This window comes from Anomaloglossus baeobatrachus, chromosome 12 (genome assembly GCF_048569485.1).
Source record: "Anomaloglossus baeobatrachus isolate aAnoBae1 chromosome 12, aAnoBae1.hap1, whole genome shotgun sequence".
Taxonomy (NCBI): Eukaryota; Metazoa; Chordata; class Amphibia; order Anura; family Aromobatidae; genus Anomaloglossus; species Anomaloglossus baeobatrachus.
In genome coordinates, this window is record NC_134364.1 from 62524345 (window position 1) to 62530782 (window position 6438).

General features: G+C 54.0%; 1 protein-coding gene across 7 annotated transcripts in view; it reads right to left on the reverse strand.

Annotated features, from left to right (window-relative positions):
* The window catches only part of KLC1 (kinesin light chain 1), a 97429-nt gene extending 97190 nt beyond the window's left edge, over positions 1–239 (reverse strand). For 4 of the 7 annotated variants that reach the window (XM_075329563.1, XM_075329561.1, XM_075329562.1 and 1 more), the window contains exon 1: positions 30–239. The gene's annotated coding sequence lies outside the window, so the exon portion shown is untranslated. The remainder of the gene's footprint in view (positions 1–29) is intronic. The other 3 variants (XM_075329564.1, XM_075329567.1, XM_075329565.1) reach the window with 1 other exon arrangement.
* Positions 240–6438: the final 6199 nt, after the last annotated feature.

Consider the following 6438-nt stretch of genomic DNA (forward strand, 5'->3'; position numbering starts at 1 on the left):
GTCCCCGCTGCGCCCCCTGGCGGCCGTACCGTTCAGCGGTCAGTGCTCTTCAGTGCCGCCAGTTGAGGTGTCCGGGGCTTTATACCGGAGATGCCGCCGTGTCCTCCCGTCACAGGCCCGGGCCCAGGCCGCTCCTAGCTGACAGCCGAGGTGCCGGGGCGCATCCTCCTCCTGCAGCTGCTCTGCCGGTATCCGCCTCTGTCTGCTCCCCAATGAAAATGGCGATGTCTCCTCCCCGCCCAGAGTGCACCGCGGCGAGCCATGACGTAATGTGTCAGCTCATAAAGTGACAGCACAGGGGGAGGAGGGGCCGCTGCTGTCACTGCTGTCAGTGCCGGGCAGCAGCGAGTCCTGGCCACCAGGAATAAGGGCTGATCCTGGAAATCACACAGCTTATACATATACATAGCAATCCATCTGAGTCTTTGTTAGATAGTTGCCAATAGCAACCAATCTGATTTCTGAAGTGGAGCAGTTGTCCTTACCCTCTTTCCCCAAAAAGAAGACCTACCCTGAAAATAAGCCCTAGTGGGATTTTGGGGGCTATTTTGAGTACATTTTAAAATATAAGCCCTACTCCAAAAATAAGCCCTGGTTGCTACTTCATAAGGAAGTGTCCAAGCAGGTATATTTCCAGCTTCATGACGAAGAGAGGCACATCATACATATTTGCTATTAATAGTGCGACGTCTGCATCAGCACAAAATTAATAACTCTCCAAGGGAAGCCCACAGACCTATCATGTTTCATAACTATGGCTAGATCAAATCATAACTAGAAATATGATGGTCATATCTTCCGCGTGGGACACTCAGGGGTGGAGGTATGTGAAAAATTGCCAATTCATAACTTTCTGGAAGCTATAGCGAGGGGAGGGGTGGATTACTAAGAGGCAGAGTTTAGGATAGATTGGAGGGGTGCAAGAGAGTTAGAAGGAAGGCCACAGAGCAGGAAGTGGCAATAGTTGAGGTGGGAGATGATGAGGGCTGGGGTGGACATATTATTGTTGCAAGCAGTGCAGCAGCACTAGGGCCAAAGAGGTAAATGGGCCTATTTCCAACTCTAAAGTAGCTATAATTGTGCATTATGATGAGCTATTGGACTGTAAACTACCCAATCACTGTTCTTGCACAAGGGCTCTCTTCCATCTGTGTCCACCAGTGGATGAGGGCATGCACTACTGTTTTTGTAGATTCTTGGTAAAGCAATGTACGGATCCGAGAAATATTTTTGAGTTGGAGTTGGCAGGAGATGGAAAGGGCTTGGATATGTGGCCTGAAGGACAGAGCAGGGTCAAAGGTTACCCCAAGGCAGTAAGCACGGAGGGCTGGGAAGAGTGAGAAGCCATTGACTATGATGGATAGGTCTGTTGGGGGCGTTGAGTGAGATGGGGAAAGATGATGCAGAGAAGGATGAAATAGCAGGTAGACAGTGTGGTATTCTGGTTAGTAAGGAGGTGATGTCAGGTCCAGAGAGGGAGATTGCGTATCATCAGCGTAGAGGCGTAGAGGTGATACTGAAAGCCATAGGACTCTATGAGCTGCCCCAAGCTGAAGGTGTAGATGGAGAAGAGGGGTCCAAGAAATGGGACACTGACAGACAGAGGGCAAGATGAGGAGGTGGTGTGAGAGTGGGATGTCCGGTCGGTTAGGTATGAAGAGATCCAAGATAGGGCCAAGTTGGTGATGCCAAGAGATGAGGGAATCTGTAGTAGGAGAGAATGGTCCACTGTGTCAAAGGCAGAGACAGGTCCAGGAGGAGGAGGACAGAGTAGTGTCGCTTGGCTTTGGCGGTTAGGAGTTCATTGGTGACTTTAGTTAGGGCAGGTTCAGTGGAATGATGGGGTCGGTAGATAGATTGTAACCAGTGAAAGAGGGAGCAGGAGGAGAGGTGGGAGGACAGTTCAAGATGGACATGCTGTTCCAGTACTTTTGAGGCATAGGGGAGACGTGATATGGAGCGATAGCTAGACACAGAAGATGGATCAAGGGAGGGTCTTCTGGGATGAGTGTGATCGAGGCACGTTTAAAACAAGTGGATTCCTTGTTACATGGAGGAGTTGTCCATAGCAACCCATTTGATTTCTTAAGAAAAGCAGTTGTTCATAGCAAACTGATAACGTCTTCAGTGAAATGAGCATATCAACTCATCTATATTTTCCTTAGTGACCCAGAAGGTCATATCTGACTACAGGCTGCAACTAAATAGTGGTCTGTTACCAGCGGCAACCGCTGGAATAATAAACAGTATAGCAACCATTCAAACTTATTCCCTCTTGGCATTTCTCTTCTGCTCGGTGCCATTTGCTGCCAGGCCCAGTGCAGGAGCCAATGACCCAATAAAAGTCTGTATCGACCACTTGGAAAATGCTCAGTCGGTTGTTACGGCTGACATCACTGCCACCCCTCCCCAGCCAAACATTCCCATCTGTTTTCCTATATTCCGAAAATATCAAAATTAACACTATCCTATTAACCGTCCTGCAAGTGTGATAAGCACAGACCTAGCGTAAAATCCCACGACCATCTGACCATCCCGAAATCAATCATCAATGTATCATCTGCTGTCAGCTAACCACAGGGCAGGGTACAGCTGCCGCTTGTAGCTAAGTGTGCAGAAATATGAAGTGATCCTGCATCCATAGACCTGCAATGTGAACCGGTGCCAGAAATACTGCCCTCTACAGGTGCAAAAGTCAGTTTACTGATATGCATGAAAATAGGCAACGATGTGTAAACAAAAGAAAAGTCTTAATATCTCAAGAATGGCGTAAAATAACAAGAAATAAATTGCAAAATCTCATGTATTTACAAGCTCTATCCAACTATAGCTATCGAAGATGGGAATAACCCAGTAAGAAAAAAGGATAGGGCATGTAAAAATGCAAGCTGACCGATCCTTCCATCTGCAGATATGTAAGTTGGGAAAGTCAGACACCGTGCACGCTGCGCACTGTCACTGTAGCAGAATAGCACCCATATATTTTTCATATTTACCAAATTAAATTTTGGAATCTGTAAAGTAATTTTTATAACTATGTGTCTAGTATTACAAATCTTTAAAAGGTTGTGCAAAAAAAAGAAAGCTGTCTGCTGTCACTGGGACCTCCAGGGATCAGCAAGTTACCCCCTCTTATAATGGAAATCAGATGCAAATCAGGCCAATATTGTCTTTCTAATGTGTGTGAGAATAATTAATGACATCTGAACGAGCCCTAACTAGTGTCTAATGGAAAGATAGAGAGAGGGATAGATGGATATGTGGCGCCCCTGACCTGGTCAGGCACCACTGAGTACTGCACCCATGCTGGGGACAGTACAATACAGGTAATCCAGAAGGCTGACCGGGGTGTGGTACACAGGCGCATAGTAATCAGCTCTCACACATGTACCCATGAGAGGACCCCTGGGGATCCCAGGAGGGGGAAAAGCCTTGACCTTCACTGGAATAGTGGAGGGGGCCAAAAGCCTCCATCTCCTCTCAAGGGGTGTGGTAAGAGAGTCTGGTTGCTAGGTGGCGTAGGCAAGAACAGGAGAGGAGGGGCAGTGAGTCAGTTAGAGCAGAACTCCATAGGGCTCAGTGAGGAGCAGACCTGTGGGGCTGTTGCTGTCTAACAGCGCCCGCGCAGTGGCTACTGACGGGGGAGAACGGTCAACTAGGAGTGCTACCCGAAATCCATCTTCAGCTAAAGAGAGGGCACGGAGTGGGAAGTAAGGAGACTGCTAGAGAGTACCAGGCCCAAACGGGCGGCAGATCCCGAAGCGGAGATAGATCCAGCTTTCTTTTGCTAAACCTGCCGGTGTGGGGCTCTCAAAGCCCACGCCACAACACCACAAAAAGCCGCAGCCACGTAGCCACAGTTAGAGCCCATAGCTCACAGGAGGCAAGAAGCTGGAGTGATCTGGCCCAGGCAACAAGCACACGGCAAACGAAGGGGAGTGAGGCTTCAGCAACTTCCCTGGGTGACCCCCATAGGGACTCAAAGTCGGGGTCACCCCAAACCAAAAAGGGCTAAGGAAGGCGAGTTGGTAGTCACCCTCACAAGTCAGCCTGAAGGATACCTGGTTCCCGCCTGGTTCATCCCAGCTACGCCCGGGTTACTCACCCTGCCACCTGAAGTGAGTAAAAACCCTGAAAGACATTCTGCCTGTGTGGAGTTATTCTGCGCCTTGTGGTACTACGCACCTACATCGGGCCCTGGGGCTTGCCTCACTCTCAGGAGGCTATCCCAACTAACTGCACATACCATCAGCCCCAGGCGACCCTCAACCTGCAGTGGCGGTCCCTACTGGCCGCAATACTGAGAGTGGCGTCACGACAAGAAGAAGATCTCCTACCTGTGACGAGATCCAGCTACGTGGAGTCCCTGAAGGTAATGCACCGACACTGCACATGCGGGGCTTCACCTCTGGCGTCACGAACAGGATAAGGACTAGACCTGTTCAGACAGGTGACCATGTGCCTGGGCGGTCCGCTTGAAAAATTGGAAGCGCCGCCATATTGCCACCATGAAAAGCGCGCTGAAAAACAACAGCAGCCCGCGCTGGAAGAAGTTACCGCCCACGAAGAGGTGTGGCTACCCAGAGATCCCCTGCAGAGTTCTGACCTTGCCAGCTATGAGAGTGGAAGCGTCCAGAGACGTCGGGACAGAAAGGGAGCCACAAGCCTGCTGCTGGGAGAGGAGCTGCTGAAAGAGGCAGAGCGGAAACTGAACAGCTTGCTACTAGAGGCAACGGCGAGTCCACAGCTGGAGAGTCGTGCAGAAGAGGGCGCAGAAGAAATGGCGTCTGACCGCAGAAACCCAGAACCGGGCTCCGCTGCCTGGTGGTATCGGGAGCTGGCCCAGTTCTGCGACCGACTGGAGACCCGGGTCGTGGAGCAGATCCGAGAAGAACGCATGGAACTTCTGGAGATGGCTGCCGCGGTTCAGGCCTATGAGAGGGGAACCGCACGACGAGTGCCAGACCGGACGGCGACGACTCAGACCCCGATGCTGCCACCGATGGGTGAGTCCAGTATTACCCCTGCCGGCCCGGATGCCCCGACCCCTGCTGCCACGCCCGCGGTCCCTGAAGAGGCGCCCGGCGCGGCGACGCTGAGCCAGGCCGCAGCCACGCCAGGTGCGGCCCGCCAAGCCCAGGCCGCCGCAGCGATGCCCTGCTCGGCCCGCCAAGCCCCGGCCGCCGCAGCGATGCCCTGCTCGGCCCGCCAAGACCCGGCCGCCGCAGCGATGCCCTGCTCGGCCCGCCAAGACCCGGCCGCCGCAGCGATGCCCTGCTCGGCCCGCCAAGACCCGGCCGCCGCAGCGATGCCCTGCTCGGCCCGTCAAGCCCCGGCCGCCGCAGCGATGCCCTGCTCGGCCCGCCAAGCCCCGGCCGCCGCAGCGATGCCCTGCTCGGCCCACCAAGACCCGGTCCCTGCAGCGACGCCCAGCCCAGCCTGCACAGATCCCATCGCAGCTGCGACGCCGATCCAGGCCGCCGCCATACAGGGCGCGGCCCGCCAAGACCAGGCCGCCGCCATGCCGGGCGCGGCCCGCCAAGACCAGGCCGCCGCCAAACAGGGCGCGGCCCGCCAAGACCAGGTCGCCGCCATACAGGGCGCGGCCCGCCAAGAGATTGCATCACCATTTACCCCGGCCTGCAAGGCCAGAGCAGACACCGCTCCCCAGTCCAAAGAGGTCCCTGCTGGAAAGCCCACGCTGGGGGAGGACCCCGAATACTGGCGGCTGAAGGCTGACATGGAGGCCAAGTTTCCACAATGGTTGGTGGACCGGTACATGCTCCCTCCGCATACCCCCAAGAGGATTCCAGCAACCCCTGCAGCAACCACGCCAAAGAGTCCCCCGCCTGGGCCTGCTGAAGAAAGCCCATCCCCAGCACTGCCACCAAAGGAGTGCCAAGAAGAACTAAGGGGGAGAGGAGGCCAGGAAGCTGAGGAGCCGACTCTGGAGCCACCAGCAGTGGAGCAATACTCAGAGCCGGAGATGTTACCCTATTCCCGTTGGGATGAGGAGGACTTGACACCGTCTGCTGACGAAGACCAGCCCAGAAACCTCACCTGGGGCCCTGCAGGCATTGAGGTAACAGCCCAGCAGAACCCAGCCCGCAAGACCAGGCGTCGCAACAGAACAACGCTGTCCCCTGCACCACAGTCTCCAGAGCAGAGAGAAGTCACAGCCAGAGACCTACAAGAAAAACGGTCCCTGAGAAGAGCCAAAGCCCAGGTCAGAGGACCCCTTTGCAGAGGAGTAGTGGAGGATTTCAATTTGAGAAGTGGATATGGATTCATTGTAGCACCTGGTGTGAAGGAAGGGATATTTGTCAACCGAAGAGATGTGAGCGCTCATCTGCCTAGAGGACACCCTGGCAGAAACCTAAAGATGGGGGATTCAGTACAGTTTACCCTGCATCAAGGCGAAAGAGGCTGGTACGCGCT